A 14,676-nucleotide genomic window follows, 5' to 3' on the forward strand; every position below is an offset into this window, starting at 1 on the left:
ACATAATTAAACTAACAGACAAACAAACAAAAAAGAAAAAAAAAAGGGGGGGTGGGGAGAGGAGCCACTCACACCGTCCCCCTCCCTACCCACCACATAAATTAGGTCCTTTTGTATTCCTGACCACAAAGTGTCATAATTCATTATAGTGACTCTGTTATTATTGGGCCCAAAATATAGGGAAATACCCTGCATGAATACTTTGAAGTACATATTCTGTCTTATTAAAAGGCCGAACTAGTTGAATTTGGGAATCCTTCGGAAGTGATTGAATGACTTTAAGCCATTTGGAGAAGAAATACTTCAACCGCTTATTTTCAGTATTCTGAATATTATATTGTTCTAATATAATTTGTCTAATTAGTTCTTTTTTGAAATAAGTGAATTTGGGCACATAACGGGCTTTCCACTTCTTTAACAGGAGATTTCATACTAATAGAATGATTGTGTTAATCAGATCGAGATTATGACCTATTTCAGAGTAGGAAGCTAAGAAAAAGATGTGCCGAGAGGAGACGGTAAAATCTATACCAAGTACATTATTTATCCAGTAATTAATCTGTGCCCATAGCTGAACAATCTTAGGGCATGTCCAGAAATAATATGTGCATGGTCATGATTGAACTTAGGGCAGTAAACCTGGTGTCTATACCATTTAGTTAACTTATCTGTGGTAATATAAGTTTGATTAATTAATTTTAAATGTGATTCTTGCCATGAGGTTGGAACACAAGATTTATATATCAACTTAAAACTATTTTGGATGTTTTGTAGCTCAATTTCAGGAAAAAACTTCCTCCATTTCGCTACAATATCTACCCACTGTCGTTAATCTGCGTAAGTATTTACTATATTATAAAAATGAGAGATAGAGTATATTCCATCTTGGTATAACTTAATCCCATTATGCAGTAGACCCAAGGACCAATCAGGGTCATATTTGCTTCTCAGCTCCACTATATAATGTCTTAGTTGCAAAAAGGTGAAAAAGTTCCTTTGCGGTAATTGAAAACGATTCACAATATTATGGTAAGGACAAATAATGTTTTCATCTGAAATAAGTTGTCTAACCTGCGTTAAACCTTTGTTCTTCCAATCTTTGAAAATAGGGTCATATATACCAGGAATAAATTCTGAATTACCTACAATTGGGAGGAATTCCGTACAGTGTGGATTGAAATTAATTTCATTACAGTATTTTTGCCATGCGATAATTACATTTTTCAGTTATCAAGCAAGCGACGTTTATGGGTATTTTTGGTATTGGACAATGTAAAATAGCTTTTAAATCAAATGGTGCAGCTAAATCAGCTTCACATGCTAACAACGTCACATATTCCTTTTCTGCTATGCAGTCAACTGCAAACTTCAGGATTGTCACCAAGCTATAATATTTAATATTTGGAAATGCTAGACCCGCTACCTCCCTGCAATGGGTCAACTTTTTCAAAGCGATGCGCGGTCTTTTATCCTTCCATATAAAATTTGCACATACCCGATTAAAGTCCTTTATATCTGACATACGCAGAAAAATTGGTATACTCTGAAGAAGATAAAGTAATTTAGGGAACAGGATTGTTTTAATCAGGTTGCTTCATGCTACTAACGAAATCGTTAAATTTTCCCAGTTAGATAATTTCTTTTTACAATATGTGAAGAAACTGGGGAAGTTTAACGAATACCACTCATCAGGATTCCTTGACAGCATTATACCTAAGTATTTAATTAGATTTACTTGCTTAAATGCATGAATAGGTGACCAGCCTAGCCGAAGGAGTTCTCACTTTCCTAAATTAATTTTATATCCGGAAAATGATCCGAATACTTGAATATCGCAAAGCAATTGGTCTAGATCTGATTCTACATTACCCAGGAACAAAAGCAAGTCATCTGCATAAAGTGAAAGGATAATGTGCTGATTACCTATACGTATACCTTCCAACTGTTGTTGTAATAAAATTGCTAGCGGTTCCAACGCCAAATTAAAAAGGAGTGGGGAGAGTGGACATCCTTGCCTGGTTCCTCTATGTAACACCAAGGTTTCAGAAACTTCCCCATTAACATTAATAACCAAGAGGGGTTTATTATAAATTAACTGTAAATTAAAATTTATGTAATGTATAGAAAGGATGGTCCCAGTCAATATAGTCAAAGCTTTTTCTGCATCAAGCGTTAATATTGCGTCCTTTGAAATTTTTGGTTGATCTGCCTTATACCTATTCCAATAATAATCCATTACTATAATGGCTTTTTGTATATTTTTAACAGGGTTCTGACCGTGCATAAAACCTGATTGGTCTGTATGTATTATCTTAGATAAATATGGGGTTAATCTCTTGGCAATTATAGAAGTGAGTAGTTTGTAGTCGAAGTTAAGCAAGGATATAGGTCTATATGATGCCGGGTCTTCTGCGTTCTTATCCTTTTTTTAATATTAAGGTGATATTTGAAGATGCGAAGTATCTAGAGCTAGTGGAACCTGTTATATAGTAGGAGTTATATAGTTTGTGTAGTATAGGTATAATTTGTTCTTGTAATATTCAATAGCACTCAAAAGGAAATGAATCTGGGCCCGGATCCTTATTTAATTTTGCATGCATAAATAATCCCGTTTAAAATCTCCTCCCGTGTGATTGGGAGATTTATTTGAGTCATTGCTTCCTGTGGAATCCTTGGTATTTTTAAAGTATTCCAGAATCTGAATCTCTGAGCTTCATCTGGAACATAAGCCTTATACAGATTGGAGTAACAGTTTTGCTGGGTAAAGCATTCTGACGTTGAAATTTGTTTTCAGTAACCTTGTGCAAAAAGGCGACATTTCTTTCCTTTTTAAAGAAGTCTCTGCAGTGAAATCTTGAAATAAGAGAATTTTATTCTGACCACTCATAAGAGATTTAATTTTCCTACACTGAGCGAGATACGCTAACTTATCTTGAAATTTCAAGAATTTCATGATTATTTGTCTGGGTCTAGAGGTGCCATTCACATTTTTTTGTTGTGTGCCAACCCTATTTCGATTTGTATTGGTGCGTCTATATCTTGCATTCCTAATAATTGTGGGAGTTTTACTGCCACAAACTCCAAGAGATCCTGATGTTCAGGAGTTTCAGGTAATCCTGTGATACAGAGGTTATTCCGCCATGAGCGTTCTTCAAGATCCTCTAGCCTCAACAGGGCCGCGGATAACTTCCTATCATAGGACAGACTGTCTTGTTCTATTATATTTGCTCTATACTCCAATTCTAATACTCTAGTCTCTACCTCAGTGATCCTAGAGGAAAATTGTCTCACTTCAGTAGTTGAATTGTTAATATCCGTTTTAATTTCTTGTTTAAGACTCTCTAAATGTGGAGTAATTAGATGTGAAATTTGTGTGATTTCTTCAGTTAATTCCCAATTTAACTGCAGGCGTTCATTTTGTTCAGAAAAAGAGTCAGAATTAGTAACTAAGGGTTTAGTTTTTTTTGCTCTATTCTTGGGGGGTCATGGCTGGTGAATTACTTTTAGATTGTGACACAAATCTATCCATGGGTAGAAACACTTTATTCATGTTGTGAGGATGAGAAGAATGGTGCTGAACTAATAAGTGCAATATAGTAGTGTCGGTCGTATGTGTGCTCTGAATTGTGTTTAGGGCTCGATTGCGGGACTCCGGAAGGGGTGGAGCGTGTAGGAGACACGGAACCCAGCACGCCACTTGCTCAGCGTGCAACAGCTATCCCATAAAGCCGTTATCCTTGGCCGATAAGGGATACTATGGTCTGGATTAAGGGACCTATCAGGTCCGCGTTGAGGAGTCCTTCCATAGCCTTGGTGGCTCGTTAGGCCGAGCACCCTCTGAGGCCCGCACCTGGTCTGGTAACTTCATACTCAGAGGCACGTCAGGAGCTGCAAAGCAAGTCGAGTACTGTGAAGCTGGAGACGGGTAAATCCGGTGGATTTTTGGACTCTGCCATCATGGTTCTATAAGAAACCTCCACGGTATTAGGAACTGCAGCATACTCAGTGCCTCCGGCTGATACCAGGTACGGGTAGAGGGATAATATTTTACTCCACACACATTGCATGTAAATGACCCCCTGCTTATGGAATTTAAACGATCGTTACACTGATCAGAAATTGGGAAGACTGCTGATATAAAACATTCTTGTGTATATTAATGCTCCCAAAATACATACACAGGTCTTGGCTCCCATAACCTATTATTGGTAGGAGCGGAACAACATGTGGGACTGCGGTGCTCTGTGTAAGAGAGGACGCCAAAAATATAATACAATAAGAACTCCACTGTGCCCTGGGAACACTGTGTCTATAATCCTGGTTAATAAGAACCTATCTGAGCTGCTAACCCGGACTCTCACGGATCAATCTAAGTCCCCTCTATTATTGCTGGGTAAAATATAACAGATGGGAGGTTGACCCACAACAATACCAATCTTACAGATTTAACCTATGAAACTTGCGTGCACTAACAAACATCATATAGGAATGGTGACTGTCCTGCTATCAATATACCGTCTCCCATAAACCTAATCAGGGTAGGAGAACAAACTGGGGAACTCTGACTTTCAAATATATGCCTAACAGAATATTCTGCAAATATAACAAATTCTTTTTGGCTATATCTATACTAACATTGCTATGCATGTCTATAGCTATTCTTGCTCTGTCACTCCTGTTAGTGTGTGTGACCGTACAGGATTACTGAAGGGACAATAAGAAGCGAATAGTAGGACATGACTCACTATATCCTGTCATAGAATATAAAGTTGTTGTAAAAAGGTGCTCCCAAGACCCTGATGCAGGACAGGAGCAATCACTTCTCTATCCAGATTATAGTGTTTGGTATTTGTTAAATATTCTGAGATTATACTAAGTAGAAATAGCTGCCTTCGGACATACTAATTGGCTACTTGAAGCTTGGACTTGTCTGTAGCTGACTTTTGTCTCACTTTTTTTTCTCTTCTCTCTGCTCTTCTGCTTCTTTTTCTTTATATGCATGGTAATATTGTTAATAACCTGAGTATTTGGTGGGATCTGTTCCAGACTAAAATTTAAGTAACTAAGCTTATCTGTATCTAAACTGGTGGTGCTAAGTGCACCTAATAACTTAATTCTATTGTGGGCACATGGCCATATAATACACTTTTTTTATTTTTTTTCTCCTCACGCCCTGTTCCTGCCTGTTTTGCTTTTTTTTTTTTTTTTTGCTAATATGCTGCTCTGCCAAAAGTTAATTACATCGTACTCAGAGTTCACCCCCAATGGGATTCTGGTTTTCAATCGATGTTTCCCTAACAGAGTATCCTTGTCACCTCCCCTGCTTTAACATGTTACTGTTTCCAAAATTGTCCATTTTAATGTGTTACTTTCTTTGTTTTAGTTTGAAATGTTGCACCAATGGGGTTGTTAGTTTACCCAACTTAATATTTGATAAATGTTCCCTTATCCTATGTCTGAGCTCCCTCGTGGTGAGGCCTACATATTGTAAATTACAACTCTCACATGTGAGTAAATATATGGCGTAAGTATTCCTACAGTTATAACACCTATAATGGGAAAATTGCTCGCCTGTGGCTGAGATTGAAAAACCTTCACCCATTTCTAGGTGTTCACACGCCTTACAATGGGGATAACTGCACTTAAACACACCCTTATGTTGTAACCAGGAACTATTACTTCTTTTATCAATTCGGGGGCAACCAAATTTCCTATTGATTTACCCTTCCTGAAGGCGTATTTGCACCCTTTCGAAACTATTTCTACTAAACCATCGTCAGCTTTTAACATATGGAAGTGCTTCTTACAATGTTGCATATTTGACTATATTGTTTGCTAAATTGGGTTATAAACGTGACCCCCTCAAAACTGTTCTTTCTATTGGTATTGCTTGACACTTTTTGTTTTGTAGTCACACTCCTGACTCACATTTACTACACTAGTCGACTGCTCACTGCTTAGTGCTCTCTGTGCTCTGCCACGCACGGTAACGGCTCCCTTGCTCACCTGACTAGTCTCTCACTACACTCTCTCTTTTCCACCCAGTCACCTGACTCACTCTCAGTGGCTCCTAGTGTGTAAGAGAGGAGAGAGCGGGCCGCTGATTGGCTCCCGAGGCTGCTTAGAGAGCAACCTCGTTGAGAGCGGTATGGGCCACGAAGAGACTTAAGCGCCACTGGGTGGCGCAGTCTCTAGCGGCTCATACTAAAGTTCACATAGACATCCATATTGCGCAATGGAGGGGACCTGAACGACTCACAGCCTCTCCTTCTTTGCGCAATATAGATGGATGATTTTGCAGCACTGCAGCATTGACTTTTGGTATGGTGGCGACAGAGCATGCAATTTTAAGCAACTTTCTAATTTACTCCTATTATCAAATTTTCTTTGTTCTGTTGCTATCTTTATTTGAAAAAGAAGGCATATAAGCTTTTTTTTTTTTTTTTTTTTTTTTTGGTTCAGACCTCTGGACAGCACTTTTTTTATTGGTTTATTGGAAAGAATTTATCCACCAATCAGCAAGAACAACCCAGGTTGTTCACCAAAAATGGGCCGGCATCTAAACTTACATTCTTGCATTTCAAATAAAGATACCAAGAGAATGAAGAAAATTTGATAATATAAATTGGAAAGTTGCTTAAAATTTCATGCTCTATATGAATCACAAAAGAAAAAATTTGGATTCAGTGTCCCTTTAAATAATTTAAGAATACGCAGGAGCTATATTCAATCTTATGATGACACCTATTGGACAGGTAAAGCAAATGCTTAGTTAAACACCTAATTAATTTATAGACTTAGAGGCCTATCAGAAAAGGAACAGCCCTGTGTACACACACTAGGCTGGTCTTATGGAAATGTAGAGATTTCTAATATAAAAAGGCTACTGAGAAGATAGGAGGGACCCATTTTACAAGATCCTGTACCATCTCACCAAGAGGGTCCTCACTCATCTTATCCTGACCAATTACCAGAGCCTGCTTTATCCTATCCAAGATCCTCATTAATGGTTGGTAAAGTATAATTGCTTTACAGAATTAATACTGCCTAAAGTAACTTATATTTCAGTATCTAGGACATCAGACCAAATGAATTATGGTTTGTTTAAACCTTTGTACTATAAGTAAGTTTGTATTCTTACCTGCAGAAAGGATACAAACTACTTAACAGAGAATAAAGTTATTTCTCTCACGGCTAGATTTAGAGTTTTGTCGGTAACGACCCGCGTATCTAACGCTGGCTTTTTTTCTCCCGCACCATTTAAATACCGCTGGTATTTAGAGTTCACAGAAGGGCTGAGTTAGGCTACAAAAAGGGAGCGTATAGCATATTTACCGCCACTGCAACTCTCAATACCAGCGGTGCTTACGGACGCGGCCAGCTTAAAAAACGTGCTCGTGCACGATTCCCCCATAGAAAACAATGGGGCATTTTGAGCTGAAAAAAACCTAACACCTGCAAAAAAGCAGCGTTCAGCTCCTAACGCAGCCCCATTGTTTCCTATGGGGAAACACTTCCTAAGTCTGCACCTAACACCCTAACATGTTCCCCTGAGTCTAAACACCCCTAACCTTACACTTATTAACCCCTAATATGCCGCCCCCGCTATCGCTGACCCCTGCATATTATTTTTAACCCCTAATCTGCCGCTCCGTACACCGCTGCAACCTACGTTATCTCTATGTACCCCTAATCTGCTGCCCCTAACACCGCCGACCCCTATATTATATTTATTAACCCCTAATCTGCCGCCCCCAACGTCGCCTCCACCTACCTACAATTATTAACCCCTAATCTGCCGACCGGACCTCACCGCTACTCTAATACATTTATTATCCCCTAAAGCTAAGTCTAACCTTAACACTAACACCCCCCTAAGTTAAATATAATTTAAATCTAATGAAATAAATTAAATCTTATTAAATAAATTATTCCTATTTAAAGCTAAATACTTATCTGTAAAATAAACCCTAATATAGCTACAATATAAATTATAATTATATTGTAGCTATCTTAGGATTTATTTTTATTTTACAGGCAACTTTGTATTTATTTTAACCAGGTATAATAGCTATTAAATAGTTAATAACTATTTAATAGTTACCTAGTTAAAAAAATTACAAAATTACCTGTAAAATAAATCCTAACCTAAGTTACAATTAAACCTAACACTACACTATCAATAAATTAATTAAATAAAATACCTACAATTACCTACAATTAAACCTAACACTACACTATCAATAAATTAATTAAATACAATACCTACAAATAAATACAAATAAATAAACGAACTAAGTTACAAAAAATAAAAAAATATTTACAAACATTAGAAAAATATTACAACAATTTTAAACTAATTACATCTACTCTAAGCCCCCTAATAAAATAACAAAGCCCCCCAAAATAAAAAAATGCCCTACCCTATTCTAAAATTAAAATAGAAAAGCTCTTTTACCTTACCAGCCCTTAAAAGTGCCTTTTGCGGGGCATGCCCCAAAGAATTCAGCTCTTTTGCCTGTAAAAAAAAAACATACAATACCCCCCCCAACATTACAACCCACCACCCACATACCCCTAATCTAACCCAAACCCCCCTTAAATAAACCTAACACTAAGCCCCTGAAGATCTCCCTACCTTATCTTCACCATACCGGCTATCACCGATCGGTCCAGGCTCTGATGTCTTCATCCAAGCCCAAACGGGGGCTGAAGAGGTCCATGATCCGGCTGAAGTCTTGATCCAAGCGGGAGCTGAAGAGGTCCATGATCCGGCTGAAGTCTTCATCCAAGCGGGAGCTGAAGAGGTCCATGATCCGGCTGAAGTCTTCTATCAAGCGGCATCTTCAATCTTCTTTCTTCCGGATCCATGTTCATCCCGGGGGCGACGCGGAACATCCATCTTCACCGACGACTTCCCAACGAATGACGGTTCCTTTAAGGGACGTCATCCAAGATGGCGTCCCTCGAATTCCGATTGGCTTATAGGATTCTATTAGCCAATCGGAATTAAGGTAGGAAAATTCTGATTGGCTGATGGAATCAGCCAATCAGATTCAAGTTCAATCCGATTGGCTGATCCAATCAGCCAATCAGATTGAGCTCACATTCTATTGGCTGATCGGAACAGCCATCAGCCAATCAGAATTTTCCTACCTTAATTCCGATTGGCTGATAGAATCCTGTCAGCCAATCGGAATTCGAGGGACGCCATCTTGGATGACGTCCCTTAAAGGAACCGTCATTCGTCGGGAAGTCGTCGGTGAAGATGGATGTTCCGCGTCGGCGGGATGAACATGGATCCGGAAGAAAGAAGATTGAAGATGCCGCTTGATAGAAGACTTCAGCCGGATCATGGACCTCTTCAGCTCCCGCTTGGATGAAGACTTCAGCCGGATCATGGACCTCTTCAGCTCCCGCTTGGACCAAGACTTCAGCCGGATCATGGACATCTTCAGCCCCCGCTTGGGCTTGGATGAAGACGTCGTAATTAGTTTAAAATTGTTGTAATATTTTTCTAATGTTTGTAAATATTTTTTTATTTTTTGTACTTTAGTTAGTTTATTTAATTGTATTTATATGTAGGTATTGTATTTAATTAATTTATTGATAGTGTAATGTTAGGTTTAATTGTAGGTAATTGTAGGTATTTTATTTAATTAATTTATTGATAGTGTAGTGTTAGGTTTAATTGTAACTTAGGTTAGGATTTATTTTACAGGTAATTTTGTAATTATTTTAACTAGGTAACTATTAAATAGTTATTAACTATTTAATAGCTATTGTACCTGGTTAAAATAAATACAAAGTTGCCTGTAAAATAAAAATTAATCCTAAAATAGCAACAATATAATTATAATTTATATTGTAGCTATATTAGGATTAATTTTACAGGTAAGTATTTAGCTTTAAATAGGAATAATTTATTTAATAAGATTTAATTTATTTCGTTAGATTTAAATTATATTTAACTTAGGGGGGGTGTTAGTGTTAAGGTTAGACTTAGCTTTAGGGGTTAATAAATGTATTAGAGTAGCGGTGAGGTCCGGTCGGCAGATTAGGGGTTAGTTAGTAGCGGCGATGTGGAGGGGCCTCGGTTTAGGGGTGCATAGGTAGTTTATGGGTGTTAGTGTACTTTAGAGCACAGTAGTTAAGAGCCTTATGAACCGGCGTTAGCCCAGAAAGCTCTTAACTCCTGGCTTTTTTCTGCGGCTGGAGTTTTGTCGTTAGAGTTCTAACGCTCACTTCAGCCAAGATTCTAAATACCGGCGTTAGAAAGATCCCATTGAAAAGATAGGATACGCAATTGGTGTAGGGGGATCTGCGGTATGGAAAAGTTGCAGCTGCAAAGTGAGCGTTAGACCCTTACCTACAAAACTCTAAATACCAGCGGTAGCCCAAAACCAGCGTTAGGAGCCTCTAATGCTGGTTTTGACGGCTAACGCCAAACTCTAAATCTAGCCGTTAGTATATTCATTTGGTTTGCATAGATCAGTACTTAATGGGCATATTCAATTATTGTGTAATTCCTATATTGTCGTTGAAATAAACTAATTAAATGTAATAATTAAACCTGCCCTGGGTGTAATTGAGTAAATACAATACCAATAATATAATAGATTATTAATAAAGGATAACCATACAGATTTAAAATTGTGAATTGAGCTAATAAGGTAATTTTTTTGTCTATTAGATATATAAGAAATTAGTTACAATTTAATTTTTGTAAAAAGAACTGCGATACAATAAATTCACTAGCAAATAACTTTATAGAGCAGTAAACTTTGTTTAGTTACATTGATTTATCTGTATCCCCTATTTGCTGTATTAATTATCATTGTTTCTTAATACATAAATTTATTGTCAATGGTTATATCCATTCTGCTACTGGTACTCAATATCAGAAAAATAGTTACATCTGATGTGCTAATTAGAGATTGCTTTTGTGATTAATTTGTTGATTTCATTTATGCTATTAAACTATAAAAATTCAACCATTGTCTTATTTTTGCAGTAAGTAGGTCTGAGTATATAGCCAAATACATAATGAAAAGTACTTAGACATCACTAGACTTAATATTGAACAATTATTGTCACTTCTGTAATCCAGATATTATCTTTGGGATCAATATTAACAAATAATATAATTATTATTAACTATTACAAATAGTCTTACAGCACATACTTCGGTCACGTGACCAAAACTAAAACTTTTAGCACTGAACAGAGTGAAGTGTATAAAATTAAACAATTGATCACATGTAAGATCATAGGGGTTATCTACCTTTTAAACTGCTCAGGCCCCCTTTTCTATGTTGGCAAAACAAAAAGGGAGTTCAAGGAGAGAATTAAAGAGCATAGAAATTACATTAAAAACAATGACAAAGATAGTCCAATTGGCCAACATTTTTTCTGAACATCATAACTCTATTGATGAGCCACTGCAAATAACAGGGATTGAACATATACCAGCAAAACGGAGAGGTGGTAATCTGGATAGGTTACTCCTCCAACATGAGACCAAATGGATGTATATTTTAAATACTCCCTTAAGTCTAAATGAAAAACTGGAATTTGGCAGTTTTTTTATGAGAAAACAGAATTTATGCTTACCTGATAAATTACTTTCTCCAACGGTGTGTCCGGTCCACGGTGTCATCCATTACTTGTGGGATATTCTCCTCCCCCACAGGGAAAGGCAAGGAGAGCACACAGCAAGAGCTGTCCATATAGTCCCTCCCAGGCTCCGCCCCCCCAGTCATTCGACCGACGGTTAGGAGAAAAAAAGGAGAAACTATAGTGTGCCGTGGTGACTGTAGTGTATAGAGAAAGAAATTCTTCAAACCTGATTAAAAAACCAGGGCGGGCCGTGGACCGGACACACCGTTGGAGAAAGTAATTTATCAGGTAAGCATAAATTCTGTTTTCTCCAACATTGGTGTGTCCGGTCCACGGTGTCATCCATTACTTGTGGGAACCAATACCAAAGCTTTAGGACACGGATGAAGGGAGGGAGCAAATCAGGTTACCTAAACAGAAGGCACCACGGCTTGCAAAACCTTTCTCCCAAAAATAGCCTCCGAAGAAGCAAAAGTATCAAATTTGTAGAATTTGGACAAAGTGTGCAGAGAAGACCAGGTCGCTGCCTTACATATCTGATCAACAGAAGCCTCGTTCTTGAAGGCCCATGTGGAAGCCACAGCCCTAGTAGAGTGAGCTGTGATTCGTTCAGGAGGCTGCCGTCCGGCAGTCTCGTAAGCCAATCGTATGATGCTTTTCAGCCAAAAGGAAAGAGAGGTAGCAGTAGCTTTTTTGACCTCTCCTCTTGCCAGAATAAACTACAAACAGAGAAGACGTTTGTCTGAAATCCTTTGTTGCTTCTAAATAGAACTTTAAAGCACGGACTACATCTAAATTGTGTAACAAGCGTTCCTTCTTTGAAACTGGATTCGGACACAAAGAAGGCACAACTATTTCCTGGTTAATATTCTTGTTGGAACAACCTTTGGAAGGAAACCAGGTTTAGTACGCAAAACAACCTTATCTGAATGGAACACCAGATAGGGCGGATTACACTGCAGAGCAGATAATTCAGAAACTCTTCTAGCAGAAGAATAGCAACCAAAAACAGAACTTTCCAAGATAACAACTTGATATCTATGGAATGTAAGGGTTCAAACGGAACCCCTTGAAGAACTGAAAGAACCAAATTTAGACTCCAGGGAGGAGTCAAGGGTCTGTAAACAGGCTTGATCCTGACCAAAGCCTGAACAAAAGCTTGAATATCTGGCACAGCTGCCAGTCGTTTGTGTAACAAGACAGATAAAGCAGAAATCTGTCCTTTTAGAGAACTCGCTGATAATCCCTTATCCAAACCTTCTTGGAGAAAGGAAAGGATCCTAGGAATTTTAATCTTACTCCATGAGAATCCCTTGGATTCACACCAACAGATATATCTTTTCCATATTTTATGGTAATCTTTCTAGTCACAGGTTTTCTGGCTTGTACCAGAGTATCTATCACAGAATCCGAAAACCCACGCTTAGACAAAATCAAGCGTTCAATTTCCAAGCAGTCAGCTGGAGAGAAACTAGATTTGGATGTTCGAATGGACCTTGTACTAGAAGATCCTGTCTCAAAGGTAGCTTCCATGGTAGAGCCGATGACATATTCACCAGGTCTGCATACCAAGTCCTGCGTGGCCACGCAGGAGCTATGAAAATCACTGAGGCCTTCTCCTGTTTGATCCTGGCTACCAGCCTGGGAATGAGAAGGAACGGTGGAAACGCATAAGCTAGGTTGAAAGTCCAAGGCGCCACTAATGCATCCACTAGAGTCGCCTTGGGATCCCTGGATCTGGACCCGTAGCAAGGAACCTTGAAGTTCTGATGAGACGCCATCAGATCCATGTCTGGAATGCCCCATAATTGGGTCAACTGGGCAAACACCTCCGGGTGGAGTTCCCACTCCCCCGGATGAAAGGTCTGACGACTCAGATAATCCGCCTCCCAGTTTTCCACTCCTGGGATGTGGATCGCAGACAGGTGGTAGGAGTGATCCTCCGCCCATTTGATGATCTTGGTCACTTCTCTCATCGCCAGGGAACTCCTTGTTCCCCCCTGATGGTTGAAGTAAGCAACAGTCGTCATGTTGTCTGATTGGAATCTTATGAATCTGGCCTTTGCTAGTTGAGGCCAAGCCCGGAGAGCATTGAATATCGCTCTCAGTTCCAGGATGTTTATCGGGAGAAGAGACTCTTCCCGAGACCATAGACCCTGAGCTTTCAGGGAATCCCAGACCGCGCCCCAGCCTAATAGACTGGCGTCGGTCGTGACAATGACCCACTCTGGTCTGCGGAAGCTCATTCCCTGGGACAGGTGATCCTGAGTCAGCCACCAACGGAGTGAGTTTCTGGTCTTCTGATCTACTTGAATCACTGGAGACAAGTCTGTATAGTCCCCATTCCACTGTTTGAGTTGTAATGGTCTTAGATGAATTCGCGCAAAAGGAACTATGTCCATTGCTGCAACCATCTACCCTACTACTTCCATGCACTGAGCTATGGAAGGCCGTAGAACAGAGTGAAGAACTTGACAAGCGTTTAGAAGCTTTGACTCTCTGACATCTGTCAGGAAAATCTTCATTTCTAAAGAATCTATTATTGTTCCCAAGAAAGGGACTCTTGTTGACGGAGACGGGGAACTTTTTTCTATGTTCACCTACCACCCGTGAGATCTGAAAAAGGCTAGAACAATGTCTGTGTGAGCCTTTGTCTTTGAAAGAGACGACGCTTGAATTAGGATGTCGTCCAAGTAAGGTGCCACTGCAATGCCCCTGGGTCTTAGAACCGCTAGAAGGGACCCGAGCACCTTTGTGAAAATCCTTGGAGCAGTGGCTAGTCCGAATGGGAGAGCCACAATAGGTAATGTTTGTCCAGAAAGGCGAACCTTAGGAACTGATGATGATCTTTGTGGATAGGAATATGCAGATACGCATCCTTTAGATCCACGGTAGTCATAAATTGACCCTCCTGGATTGTAGGTAAAATCGTTCGAATAGTTTCCATTTTGAACGATGGCACTCTGAGAAATTTGTTTAGAATTTTTAAATCCAGAATTGGTCTGAAAGTTCCCTCTTTTTTTGGGAACTACAAACAGATTGTTCCACAGTTGGAAC

The sequence above is a fragment of the Bombina bombina genome, chromosome 1, assembly GCF_027579735.1.
Source record: "Bombina bombina isolate aBomBom1 chromosome 1, aBomBom1.pri, whole genome shotgun sequence".
Taxonomy (NCBI): domain Eukaryota; kingdom Metazoa; phylum Chordata; class Amphibia; order Anura; family Bombinatoridae; genus Bombina; species Bombina bombina.